The sequence below is a fragment of the Pan troglodytes genome, chromosome 9 (assembly GCF_028858775.2).
Source record: "Pan troglodytes isolate AG18354 chromosome 9, NHGRI_mPanTro3-v2.0_pri, whole genome shotgun sequence".
Lineage (NCBI taxonomy): Eukaryota > Metazoa > Chordata > Mammalia > Primates > Hominidae > Pan > Pan troglodytes.
In genome coordinates this window covers 50,113,245-50,127,824 of record NC_072407.2, presented here as the reverse complement: position 1 = coordinate 50,127,824, position 14,580 = coordinate 50,113,245, and the positions used below count along the sequence as shown (strand labels likewise).

Here is a 14,580-nt window from a genome sequence, read left to right as displayed (position 1 = left end):
GTCAAGTAGTCCGCCCGCCCGAGCGCCGCCGCGGGCCCCCGTCGCCCCCCCCCGCCGCCGCCCCACCGCCCCCGGTGGGGGGACCCGAGCGTCCCGGGAGCCGCTGGCCGAGGCGCGGGGGCCCGGGCCGGCCGCCGTACCACTCCGCCCGGCGGCCCCCTCCCTCCCCGCCGCGGCCCGCTCTCCCCCGGCGCCTCCTCTCCCCTCGCCCTCGTCCCCGCTTTCCCAGCCCCAGTCCCTCTCGCCCGGCTCTCGGGAGCGGCGGGGGCGCGCACGGCGGCGGCGGCGGCGGGCCGGCGGGGCCGCGCGGCGGGCTCCCGCGCGGGCGAGTGTGTCTGGGCCTGGGCGGAGGGATCCCCGGGCTGAGGCGGCGGAGGTGCTGCGGCCCGGGGCCGGGTGGTGAATGGGCTGGTGGTGCTCGCTGCTGCTGCTGAGAGGAGGAGGAGGATGAAGAGTTGGGCTTGTTTGTCTCCTACAGTTTCTCTCCTGCTGCTCTGATTCCCCCCTCCCGATTCCGGCCCGGGGCCTGTGTGTGTCCCTCCTGGAGGAGGAGGAGGATCCAGTTCCTCCCCCCAACCCCCTCCTCCCCACCCCCCCTTGCCTGGGGAAGAGGAGGAAAGAAACAGCCCAGAGAGAGAGAGAGAGAGAGAGAGTGAGTGAGAGAGAGGAGAGGAGAGGAGGAGGAGGAGGAGGAGGGAGAAGGGAACAACCTACCATCTTAACACACTAATATCTAAAAAGTGCGAGAGGCCCAGAGCAGCAGCAGAAGCAGCAGCAGCAGCTCCAGCTTCTTCCCTCCCTCCCCATGAAGAAGAGTTCCCTCCTCCTCCTCCTCCTGCTTCTCCTGCTCAGAGTTCCTGCCTCCAGCTGCCAGGGGGGACAGCCAGCCAGCAGCAGGAGGGTGCAGTATCCCAGCTTTTCCATTCTCTCTTCTCCTCACTCTCCTCTCTCTCTTTTTTTCTGGAGTAGCTCTATTTCCCCTCCCTCCCCCTTCCCCCTCTGCCTCTCTCCTCTCTCCCTCTGTCTTGTCGCTGGTGTTTGTCTCTGGGAGGATCAGGGGCTGCCTGCTTGGAGTTTGTTGTGGGGGGAGGTAGGGGGAGGGGAGGGGTGTGTGGGAGGGAGGAGGGAAAGGGGGGTGTTCTCGTCAGGACCCCTCAGTCAACTTGAGATTTGAGCAATAACTTCCCCTTCGGGGCGCCCCCCTGCGTGCCCTTCCCATACCTCCCCCCCCGAAAAAAAAGACAATGGGAAAACCTTGGCTCCCCCCCCTCCCCTCTGCCCTCCACCCCTCCCCAGGATAAATTGGAAGTAAGTTTATGAGCAGCCTCGGAAGCCTGGGCGCAGAGTGCAGGGCCGGAGCGGGTGACAGAGGCGGCGTGCCGGGGGCGGCGGGGAGGGGGCGTCACATTGTCCCGGCGGGGGGCCGGCCGGGGGCTGCGGGCGGGGGCGGGGGGCACGGAGCCTCGCCCGCCCCCCCTCGGCTGTCCCTCGGCCCGGGGAGGGTAGCTGGGGCTCCTCCATCCCCCCCACCCCACCCCGGGATGCTGTCGGGGGGAAGTTTTTATTATGATTATTTATTTAATTAAAAAAAATTTTTTTTGGAAAACCATCTTGTTTGGTGACTGAGGGATCTGGTTTAAAAAAAAAAAAAAGCTGCGGCTGCTGACGCTGCCGGGCCCGAGTGTGTGTGTTTGTGTATGTGTGTGTGTGTGAGTGTGAGTGTGTTGGTGCATTTGTCTTGGGTGGCCGGAGCAGCGTTGGGGAAATTCCGCTTATTCTTCTTCTTCTGCAACTTGTTATTCCGGAGAGTCTGCCTGCACCCCTCACCCCGGGGCCAGCCCTCCCGCATTCGCCCCCGCCGCCGGCGGCCGCGGGGCGCCCCCGGGACCCCGAGCGGGCCGGGGCGGACAGGCAGCTCCGAGAGGGGCCGCGGCCGCCCCTCCCCCGCCCGCGCCCCCGCCGGGGGGGAGGGGCGCGCGGAGTGGGACTCTTTCCGTTTGGTCCAGCCCCGTCGTGCACGCAGTTCCCAACACTTCTCGTCATCCTCTCTTTGGTCTCTTTATTCTGCTGAGCGGTGCTGTTAGGATTTCTTTTTTTTTTTTCTCCTGACCACGTTCGCGATGGTGGGTAGCAGCAAGGTGGCCCTGGTAGGGGAGGGGTTGGTATCGAGATTGGGCACCGCAGGAGAACGCCTTCTTTCAACTTTGTCTGTGGCTTGCACCCCGGGAGAAGGCCACAGGCCGGTTGTCGGGTGCAGATGTGCCGAGAGTGATTTCTAAGTAGTTGAGTTGTTGTGATGAGGGTACGACTGCTAATAGTCGGCAGGTTTTGTTTTCATTGGTGAATCTGGTGTCATCATATTCCGGTCATATGTTGAAATATTCTTTGTTTAGGTCTGGAAGTAGAGGATCTCACTCTGCACGTCCACATTGTGTTGTTTTTAAAATGATGTCTCTGGGAGTATGGATTTCTAGAATTTCAAATCTGAGTGAAGGTCCGGGCATGTGTGGGCCTCATCACCTGGCCTTGACAGTGAACTTTGTGGCTGTGTTTCGGATTTCAAAGATTTGCCCCATAGCTGGGGAAGGAGTTGTGCATTTTTGCTAATAGTCGGTGTCAGGAATGTAGATGCTCGAGCTGGGAAAGTTAGAGAGGGAAGAACATTTATATATAAATAATGGATAGTTGAATATTAGAATCAGATTAATTTGGGCTGATGAAAGTTTTTTTTTTTTTTAAAGCAGTTGTGCACTCTGGGAAGGAAGTCTTTTCACAGGTTCACTTGATAGGGATTCTTTAAGGCGAGGGGCTGGAATTATCTCCTTTTTGAGCGAGTTCTCACCAACATCTGTAGCTTTATTGAGGGCCTGGTAAGGGTACTGAAATTGAGGCTAAACCATGTAAGCATACTTTTCAGTGTTTATGATATTTGTTTACATCTGGTGTTCACTCTAAGCAATAGAAATAAATAGGTCAGCTTTGCTTTTGGTCTTTGAAGACTGGCCCCCTCCTTCCTTTTTTAAGTTTCACAATTTATTTGGTTTACAGCATTGTTGGAAACTGTTACTACATTTTTACTGGAAATACTATTATTCATTTTAATTTTGGTAAGTTCCTTCTTATTCTCTTCTTCTGTCTTTACTTGTTTATGGAATCGGTGTTGTGGGCTTAAAACTAATTTATTTTAGGGGGTCATTAAAAATGTCTGAAAAATACATTTTCAAATCCCAGGACCTATCTTTTCATGGCAAAGAGGAAATTTTGTGTACAGTTATGCTAATGTTTATAAAAAAATTTCTGTACTTAAAACGTTTGTAGATGTACAACTATCCTTAAGTGAAGAGCATAGTAATAGTGCACAAAGTTCTCAAAACACAAACATCTGGCTAACATGTTACGAATATTCCAGGGGCTTTTTTTTTTTTTTTACATCAGACTTTTGCTTTTGGTAACATAATAGTATTTGCAGTTTGACTGACATTGCTTGGCTGCCCATAATAAAGTGTTTTGCTTGGGTGCTATTGAATGCTTTTTAACTTAGTTTTTAGACAATTTTGCAGGCTCTATTTAAGCATGTTGTATTTTGGACTGAGGCAAGTCTTTGTGGAACTGGAGTAGTAATAGATGAAAAAGACACCTACCTGGGCTAAATTGTATTTTTAGAAGGTGTAAGTGATGGATGGGGCCTGTTTCTTATAGCTTTGAAGGGTCCATCCTTTTTCCTATTCAGTCGTCTGGAAGGAGCTGCCTCTGAAATACTCTTCTTCTGCTTACATGAAGATCTCTAAATGCTATCCAGCAGGAGGTGCTACAGCAAGATAAAGGAAATTTTTGAATTTTGAGGGTCTTGCTACTTATTACAGCTCTACTTAGCTTCAGCTAAGCAACAGGATTAACACCTTAAAGTTCCAGAAAGATTTTGAGTAAGTCCATTTAAAAATTCCATTCATAAATAATGTTTGCTACTTGAAAGTGAAGTCTTTGACTATACAAAGTAGATGTGCGATTGCGGATAGTATAAGGATTCTGGCCCTTGGTACAGAGCACTGTTTAGAATTATTTTATTTGGAAGGGGAATTAGTCTTGTGTTGATGAGTGGGATGTTGAGCACGTATTTTAAAAAATTATTTGTAATTGTTATAAACAAAAGTAGTTGGTATGATTTAGGGTTTTAAGCCTTGTTATCATCCCTATAATATTAATACAAATAGGATATAGGGTAGTTGAGATTTTGGAAAGGGGTATAGTGTGTTGAAAAAATTTTAGACTTCTTGTAGTTTTTTCCCCTCGGATTTACAGACTATGATTCTAATATAGATCAATTTTTAGGCACTCAGCTTTATAAATACATATGGTCGACGTACTTAAGTTAGCCTGCAAAGACTGAGATTCTTGAACTGTAAGTCAAGTTGTATCAGTGGTAGGTCATTGTTGATGTAACAGTAACTGCATAAAGATGAATATAGCTACTTTAACAGTTTCATAGCATTTATAGCACATGGTCCTTTGAAACTCTGTTAGTGTTAGGTGAATTGATTATCACTGAAAATATCATGCCACTGTGGTTGCTTGTAAAGTTTTGTGTCAAAGTTTTAAAAATTTGGGGATGCTAGAAAGTTTGATAAATCTGCTTTGAATTTTGTCTATTTTGTAGGCAAAATACTGTTTTCTCAGTAAGACCAAATGAGATAATACATATAAAAGTTCTTCATAAATGGTAAGAAAGCATGCAGATATTAAGTTGTTGAGATAGGTAACTAATTAATACATGGACAGAAGCTTCTGTCTTAAAATGCTAACTTTTTCCATATCAGTTGAGAAAGTAATACATTTAAAGTGCACCCTGGACACTATAGTTTTTTTATTTTTTTATTTTTTGAGACGGAGTCTCGCTCTGTTGCCCAGGCTGGAGTGCAACGGCGTGATCTCGGCTCACTGCAACCTCTGCCTCCCAGGTTCAAGCGATTCTCCTGCCTCTCAGCCTCCTGAGTAGCTGTGATTATAGAGGTGTCCGGCACTACGCCCGGCTAAGTTTTGTATTTTGAGTAGAGACGGGGGATCACCATGTTGGTCAGGCTGGTCTTGAACTCCTGACCTCAGGTGATCCACCTGCCTCGGCCTCCCAAAGTGCTGGGATTATAGGCGTGAGCCACCACGCCCGGCCTAAATTTTTGTTTTTTAAATACTGCTGTGGTTACCAAAAATGTCTTTGTTATAGTTTTGAAGCTGCTTTTGAAAAAATGCTGCCTAGTCAGTTTCTCATAATTAAAAAAAAAAAAATCATTTTCCCTTTTGAAGATCCTGTGAATTGTATGTCCCCTATTACAGTTTTTCTTCATTTCTCCATTGATGTGATGTGATAGTAGTTGATTTTAGTGAGTATGTAAGTTCCCTGATTCTTCTATAGACTCTTATTGACACAGAGTAACAGATGTCATGGTTCAAGTTTTGAATGTTTTGACTGACTCTGCTAACTTTCTGAAAAATTCTTACTGCCTAAAGCTTTCAAGCTTGTTTCACAGTGAAAAAGATGTATATCTGTATGTGTTAGTATTAGGTATATATGGATATATCATTTTTGTTTTTCTATTTTAGAAGGATGCACAAGGAAATGACTACTCAAATCTAGAGGAGTGCACTGAAATATTTTTGTGTAAAAATAACCCAAAAGTTTAAAGCCTTGAGTTTCAGCTTTTTTATAAACTCTGCTCACAAATTTGGAATAGAAACATTTTAAAGTAAAATATAGATAATTAGGAACCCTGTGTTTATGAGCCTATCAAAAGGTATAGTATCTTAAATTTTAGAAGTGACTATTCTTTTGAAATTGCCCCCTTTAGAAAGTAAATATAGAAACTTGCTTCTGTGAACGGTGAGAAAAACACTTAACTGTTTAGATAAAAATGAAACCTCTCAGGGTGTTATTAACTTTTTCATCCTACAGACAGTGAATAGTAAAGCTTTCTGTGAAGACATACTGAAGTTAAGATTATATGAATGTGCTTTTAAATTTTGTATCCTTAGTATTTTATTGCTGAAGGCTTTTGTATTTAATTACTGTTCAAACAGAGAAGGGAAGGAATTAAAGTTTTAGGTCTCTGACCTTTAATGGAATTCTTTTATATCTATATCTAGAACTGATTTCTTGAAACATGTTTGAATTTTCATATTATTTTGTGCTGGGAAATGTTAATGATTTATGTTGACTTCTCAGGAGCTTTTGTACATGGGCTTTTTTTATAGGCCTAAGAATTCTTTAACGTTTTGATCACATTAATTTTCTCAGGTGTATGTTTTTGCTGCTTTGCGATTTTTTTAAAAAGAGATAATATGTTAACATTGCATTGAATTTATTGTAGATAATTATTTCTTAAATAGCTTATGTTTTCTACTTTGTATGTTTGTGTGTATATGTGGCCATACTATTTTGTAGGCTTTCGTATAATTCTTATATGTGTGTTAAATTTTTGAATAGTTATCTTTTGTGAAAATGTTGAAGTAGACTTTTATGAATAACTTTTCTATTACTTGTCCCTCAATTCAGTCTTAAAATTATGGTGAACTCTTCCAGAGCTTTTAGAAATTATATGTGAGGTTCAGCCATCCTTTGGACTCTTCTAAAGCAACTTTCTCACACTAGACTTGTGTGGCAATTTGAATACTCCTCCACTTCTCCCTTTTAGTACCCTGCAAGTCTCTCCCCTCTCCCTGCCTTAAAAAATAAATAAATAAAAAAGACTTTGGTGAAAATATCTCAGTTGAAGGCAACTATTCTTTTCTATACTTTGGAATCAGTTACAGAAATGTTTTCTGCCTTTTCTAAGTAGTCAAGAAAGTGAACCAGTATGGAGGGGATAGGAAGGGGATGAGGCCTAACAGGTTGATGATCTAGGCTTTATTTTGACTCTGTTTGTGGGCCTAGGGGAAAAAATAACTTAAACACAGAAGCCAAAAAGATGGGTTTTGTTTTATTGTTTTGGCTGCATTGAGAATACAAACTGTCAGTACTTGAGGAGAAGGAGCAGCAGAAAGGAATTGATTTTTTTTCTGCTGCAGATCCAAGTATTGTTAACCATGTGCATCTCCAAAGCGACATACTTACAAATCAAACAGTAGTTGATTATTTCACTCAATTAACAGTCAGAACCCTAAATTGTGTGTGTTTTTTTAAAATTTTAAATAAGTACCCAAAACTTTGGGGTAATGACAGTAATTTCCTGATAAAAGTGGGTATAGTAACCATGGCAACTGCTATCTCTGGCCTTATGGACAGTATGTTGTATTGATGAAGCTTCAAATCCTTTATAGTAGCCCGTCACTTTTATGGTGAAATGTAGTAGCATGTGTTGCAGATGATTTTTAGCTGGATTGCGTTAAATTTGTGTGCCAGCTTATCTTTCCTTGTTAGGAATTTCTTGGACTATATTCCAAAACATGTTTGTGAAGGTGCTGTTGCCTGAAAATAACCCACCACCTGTGTTAGGCCTCCTGATGCAGATTGCACTTAGTTCTTTCCCAGCCTCCTTCCACAGACTTGCAGAAAATAGGAGGGTGTGTAGCAACTGTATATATGTAAATTCTAGCTCAAACTTATCAGCTTGTGTTTGGACGTGTTACTGATAGCTTAAAAAATCTTTGGTGTTTTCAGAAGAGGTCAGTGGATGAGAGAAGTGGGCTTGTAGTTGGAATACTGTTTTTCTAAGTGTTCTTTGTAGAAGCGTGTGTGTGTGGGGATGTGTGCATGTGTGTGTGTGTGTAGGGAATTAGAGGTGAGGAATGGAGGGCATAAATATTGAGTAAGGACTTGACAAAAGCAGAACTTCAGTATTTTTTGTTTGTTTTTGTGATGGGGTGTGTGCGTATTACTATAAAAATTATTTCCTGGTGGGCAATATTAGAATATGGGGAATGTTTGCTTCTGAGAATTTTCTTCAAGAAAAATTATTTATAAAATACATCTTGAATAATTGTTAAAAAGCAACCTGTTAAAACAATTAAACTTTTTTTTTTTTTTTTTTTTTTGAGAATGAATCTCACACTGTCACCAGGCTGGAGTGCAGTGGTGCGATATTAGCTCACTGCAGCCTCCACCTCCCAGGTTCAAGCAATTCTCCTGTCTCAGCCTCCTGAGTAGCTGGGACTACAGGCGTGCGCCACCACGCCCAGCTAATTTTTGTATTTTTAGTAGAGACGGTTTCACCATGTTGGCCAGGATGGTCTCGATCTCTTGATCTCGTAATCCACCCGCCTCAGCCTCCTAAAGTGTTGGGATTACAGGCGTGAGCCACCGCGCCCGGCCAAAACAATTAAACTTTTTTGTAGGGGAGGATTAGAGAATGTTGAAATGGATCCATTCAAACTTTAAAAAACTATTTCAAAAATTATATTTTTTATTACATCAAGTTTTTTTGCTTTTTCAGCATTTTTTTCTGTGCTTCTCCTACGTAAGATTTTTCTAATGTGAAAATGTTGGTCTAAATATTGATACTTTTTCCAGTATGTGCTAGAGAAACTGTGTGCCACATCAGAGAACATACAAATTTGATTTAAATTTGATTAGCCTCTGATAATAAGATATAGTCAAATTGTGCTAGATCAGACTTTCTTGAAACTTGCTGTGATAACGTGGTTTACTTACTACAAGTCCCAGTACGCATTGCAGTTTTTGCTTACCTTCAGATTAGAGCACTGCATGCTGGGACCTGTAGTTGATTTGAACAGTACGGAAAACCCTTCCTTCTTGTCTGCTCCATTTTATACACAGCTTCCCAGGCCTCTAAGAACTTTCTGCTAAGTAGTTTGATTACTAATATTATGATTATTATGCTGCTCAAATTCTAAAGTGAGTCTTCAGAAACAACCTAGTGTTTTAGTTTACCTTAGATTAGTTTATTGTATTTTTTATCAGCTACTATAAGGTTTACACACAAAATAATATATTGAAAACTTGACTTAGCAGATGTAAATTATTTTTATGCATGTGGCGATACAGGTCTCTTTATAATTATGGCATCATTGATTGCTAGTGTGGGCATGAGAAGCCTCTTATTATCAAGCCTGATATATATGCTGTTCCTTTTTTTTTTTTAAATGGGGATAGTTGTTCCGTAAGGTTGGATGGAAGGTTTTCTGTGCCAGTATTTAATTTCAGAGTTCTGTGATTCTTCTGTAATAATTGTCAACATCTTGAATATCTGTACGCTTTAACTGGAATTCCTGAAAATAAATATGGTTTTAGTGTAAATTTAATATTTGAAAATGTAGTCTGAGGCAGAGAAAGAGGTGAAATGTCTTTAATAATTTATTTATATTTTTATTTGGAAAGTTTAAATTTTTTTGGTGAGGATTCTACTTTAATTTTATTAACTAATATCAGAGGGTTGTTGCAGGGATTAATTGTTAAAATCTATGACCGTGCCTAGCACAGTGCTTGGCACATAATAAGGGCTCAGTAAACGTTTAGAATTAGCAGCAGCAGCAGTAGTAGTAGTTACTGTTATTTTAAAAAATAGCACGCTTCACATTTTTTTCCTCTCTTTTTACAATATAATTTGATCAGAAGCTCAGGCTGTTCTAAGACCTTGAGATTTTTGGCTTATGGTAATGATGTGACAAATTCCTGAGAATGTTTTTGCTGTGTGTAAAATGTCCTTGCACCTCAGTTTCTTCCTAAGTCATGTATGCCCCCAAAAGGACTATCACACCAGTAACTGAATATTTTGACTAGTATTCAGCTCTGCCTGTCTAGTACTCATTGCATCTATACCACAAGCCTTTGGTTGACTTCAGAAAGTTCAAAAGATAATGAAAATTTATTGTTTACAGTGTTTGCACTGGTAGAATATCCAAACTAGTTGATTAAGGAAAATAAGATGCTGCAAAATGCCCCTTTTGTTACAGTGTATGTAACCTTGGAAAAATTCTGTTGTGTTTAGAAGCATGTACCAATCTATCACTGTAGTTCACAGTGTTACAGGATTGATGTATTGGATGCCAGTAAACAGCCCCAGAAAGAAAGTGTAGTTTCAAAAAATCTTAATTCTTTACATTAATTTTCTCTTTTAGGACACTGACTTCTTTTAGGCTCTTGAACTTGTATTTTTATTTGCATGGCTGGTCCCCTTTGGCTGTTTGAGAAGGGAAAGGGATGCCTGGGGATATTGGAAAATGTAAGCATAAGCTGCAATGTACATGTCTTAGTTTGAATGTATGCAGAAGCAGGGCAGTGCCTTTCTTACTTGCTTAGCCAGTATCTTATTCCAGCTTTTTCTCTTGCGAGGAGTTCTTACAATATTGTTGCTGAGGGCTACCGTGTTTATTTAAGAAAACTCTGCCTTTAGTTTTATTTATTTATTTATTTATTTATTTATTTATTTATTTATTTATTTGAGACAGAGTCTTGCCATGTTGCCCAGGCTGGATATGGAGTGCAGTGGCGCAATATCGGCTCACTGCAACCTCTGCCTCCCAGGATCCAGCAGTTCTCATGCCTCAGCCTCTCGAGCAGCTGGAATTACAGGCATGCACCTCCATGCCTGGCTAATTGTTATATTTTTAGTAGAGATGGGGTTTCACCATGTTGGCCAGGCTGGTCTCTAACTCTTGGCCTCAAGTGATCTGCCCACCTCGGCCTCCCAAAGTGCTGGGATTACAGGCGTGAGCCACCACGCCTGGCCCAAGAAATATTTTTTAAAGTACTTGTTTATATAGCAAACCAATCTGCTGTAATAATACTAGCCTCCCCCCCACATAGTTGTGATTTAAAATTTGTTAATATGGCCAGGCGCGGTGGCTCACGCCTGTAATCCCAGCTCTTTGGTAGGCTGAGGCAGGTGGATCACCTGAGGTCAAGAGTTCGAGACCAGCCTGGCCAACATGGCAAAACCTCATCTCTACTGAAAATAGAAAATTAGCTGGGCGTGGTGGCAGGTGCCTGTAATCCCAGCTACTCGGGAGGCTGAGGCAGGAGAATCGCTTGAACCCAGAAGGCGGAGGTTGCAGTGAGCTGAGGTTGTGCCATTGCACTCCAGCCTGGGAGACAGAGCAAGACTCTGTCTCAAAAAAAAAAAAAAAAAATTGTTAATATGTAGATTAGACATTAAATAGATTCCTTAGATGTGTCCAAAATGTATGGAATCTGGTCTGATATGCTTCTACTTTATAAGCTGTTTTATTTATATGACATCAATTTGTCTTTTCAAGACCGAATATTAAAATGAAATAAATTCAGCAGTTACAAAGGAGTTAATACAAAGGGCTAAATGTAAGGAGAAAAATAGTCCCTGGTGTTAATGGGCCAATATAGAAAATATCAGGTTTGTAGGAATTCTCATTCCATATTTTTATCATTATATGTACCCATGTGATTACTGAAATACTAAAGTTGGAAATCAGGAGAGGAAATAAGGAGAGTAAAACTGGGCAGCCATGTAGATTCAGTGTAGAGACCGTTGACACACCTAAATTATTGAACACAGTTTTCCTTTTTAGTGAAATGCCCCAGGCCAGTATAAAGGAAACAGTTGTGATGATGTCAGAAGACTTGGTCTCAAGTGTACTCCTGTCACGTAGCTGTACACTCTTGGGAAGTTCATCCTTGCTGGGCTTTAGTTTACCCAGTGGTAAAATGGGGATAATAATAAGGGCCTGCTTCACTATGATATTAAAAGGATTAGATAAGATAATACTCATGAATGTACTTTATATTACTAAAGTTGTGTATGTAAATTGAATTTTTAATCAGCAATAAGGGGCTGGGTTTTAAGATATTTATCTGTATCATGTTAATAATATTAATATTATACAATTTTAAATAATGAGTTAGAACCAAAAAATTAGTGATCCACCCTGCTCCCAATAGACCAGTCCTTTTTTTTTTTTTTTTTTGACACGGAGTCTTGCCCTGTTGCCCAGGCTGGAGTGCAGGGGGGCCATCTCAGCTCACTGCAACCACTACCTCCTAGGTTCAAGTGATTCTCCTTCCTCAGCCTTCCCGAGTAGTTGGGACTACAGGCATGTGCCACCACACCCGGCTAATTTTTGTATTTTCAGTAGAGACAGGGTTTCACCATGTTGGGTAGACTGGTCTCTAACTCCTGATCTCAAGTGATCCACCTGCCTCACCTTCCCAAAGTGCTGGGATTACAGGCCTAAACCACCACGCCTGGCCCAATAGACAAATTCTTGACATGTGTTTACGTGTGTGTTTATGGTGTAGTTCTTAACAATATACACATTGGTACATTTGTGTGTATATTATAAATATAAATGTACTGGTGTGTTGTCATGGGAATGAAAAATTTTAATTATGAGCTTTTGTGTTTTAAAAATTTTATTTTACTAACTATACAAATTTTATTTTTATGTGTTAATATACAAACTTACATAAATATATATATTTGTGTTTGGAGAAGTGACATACACACATTTTGGAGAAATGACATAGATTTTAAATGTTTGACAAGTTGTGAACGGTTTTTGTACCTTAGGTTTATCTGTTGTCATCAATAATAAAGAGTGTTTATTATGTATAGTGCTAAGCCTTTTTACACATAGGATCTTATTTAGTTTTAATCCTCACAGCAATATTCTGAGGATTTACTATTATTATCCTACCTCCATTTTACAAATGAGGAAGTAGAGGTTTCCCTCGGATCACATAGGTAACAAATGATACAACCTGGATTCAAGCCCAGGTTTGATTCCTGAGCCCTTGCTCTTAAATGTCCAAAATGCTATACTAAACTATGTAATTCCCATAGATACCTAGAAATGAATTACTAAAGAAGTTTTCAATTTACTGAAATGGCCACAGCTACAGTGTATCATTTTGAGGCTGTTTCATGTTGATTTTGGTTGGGTTAGGTTGAGTAGTTTGAAAATAGTAAACATTGGAATGGGATGGAAATGAAGACATTTGGGACAGTGCCTGCTTTGTTTATCCTTGTATATCCATTGCCAAGCATAGTGTGTAGCATGGGGTGGGGTCTAATAGCTATTTCTTAAAGTTTGGAAGTTGGGCACTTTATAAAGCACAGTGTAAGTTAGTTTAATACTTTTTTTAGTAGGTGCAAATGGTTTACATTCACTATTTCAGTCAGTCCTTATATAACGATCAACGTTTTAGAGTGTTAGATAAGTGTCCTTTCAAGAAATATTACAAAAGCTGTGCATCTAAGTTAGAAAGTCATTCTAGCAATATAGATACGTATAAAGTAGGAAATTAGTCATTCCGTTCCCATCCTACTTTTAAACTTTTCCTATGCATTTACATATGTATTATATATATATATACACACACACACACACACACACACATTTTTAAAGAAGTTTAATTATACCATAATACTCTCAAAGTTTACTTTTTTCCAGGTGACTATTTAAAAAACTTGTTTATTTTTGAAAATAGGGCTCATGTGGGAAGTGGGAGTAAGGTTGGAGGAAGAGAGGTGGGTAAGATTTATACATTAAGATTCCAAACCTAATGCCCTAGATTGATTGTACCTCATGCTTTAGGAAATGGTCACTGTTATTTTTAAAACTTAAAAAAAAATCAGTTTAAAATGACAACATTGTTTTCTGTCCTATATAAGTAATTTAGGAGGCATCATTTCTGAATTAAATGATTCTAGTTTATTCTAGTAGCTACTTATAAAGAGAGTAATTGTGTTTTCAGATAACATTTAAAAAAACTGGTAATCTCTATTCTTGGTTGTTAGGACACATTTATTTCACATTTACAAAGTAAAGTAGGCAAGAATTGGGGCAAACCTGTAAAAAAGAAAAAATTAAAAAAAAGTAGGATTTTAAAACCAAGATAATACATGTAATATTTTAATTAATAGAAACTCAAAGTAGTACTGCTTAATCAGCATAAAGATACCCTGCATAGGAATTAGTCCTGGTCTTCACAACTTCATGTGAGTAGTGTGGGCTGAACTCATCCCCATCACCTATCCCTACTCACTCAACCACTACCAAATGCTATGCTGATAACTCAGTATTTTTTAACGCAGTTAAAAAAAAAAAAGTAAGTTATTTGAGTGCTGTTCATTTTTTCTGGCATTATATTTAGAAAGACATGCTAAAGACCTTATAATCTACATTAAATAGAACTCTTGATTCCAGCTTTGAGAGTTTTAACTTGTTGCTGAGATTATTAGTCATAATTCACTGTTGTAATTTTTAAATTAAAAAATTTTATTACACAGGTAATAAAAAGTCTTCGTTATAGAAGTTTTTAAAAAAGCCTTTCTAATCCTAGAATATACTCCTTGCATCTAAGGTGCTTTATGCTTCTTTAGATCCATGAAGTGCTAAAGCCTTGCCTTAAAATTCTAAGAATTGGACCTGGTAGAATGTAGCAGTTTATTTAAACTATAGAGTAGTCAACGTTTTTTACCAGCCAAGTTTAGTTTTTCTCATTGGTAGCATTCATAAATATGCTTTTCCTTTTGAGTGGCTCAGACCATGTCCTACAGAGTATTTTATTCTTGTTCATTCTAGTCTAATAGTATACAGAGGGCTCAATTAATGTTATGGATGGTGAAACTGAGAGACAAGAATTTGACTAAGTTAGTG

At 40.3% G+C, this 14,580-nt stretch overlaps 1 protein-coding gene across 50 annotated transcripts in view; it reads left to right on the top strand.

Annotated features, from left to right (window-relative positions):
* The first annotated feature begins 331 nt into the window (after positions 1 to 331).
* The window catches only part of PHF21A (PHD finger protein 21A), a 185,783-nt gene continuing 171,534 nt past the window's right edge, over positions 332 to 14,580 (top strand). For 10 of the 50 annotated variants that reach the window (XR_010147175.1, XM_063782901.1, XM_063782892.1 and 7 more), the window contains exons 1-3: positions 1,964 to 2,123; positions 3,049 to 3,107; positions 3,700 to 3,923. The gene's annotated coding sequence lies outside the window, so the exon portion shown is untranslated. Of the gene's footprint in view, positions 902 to 1,963; positions 2,124 to 3,048; positions 3,108 to 3,699; positions 3,924 to 14,580 lie in introns of those variants that run through there. The other 40 variants (XR_010147178.1, XR_010147184.1, XR_010147179.1 and 37 more) reach the window with 11 other exon arrangements.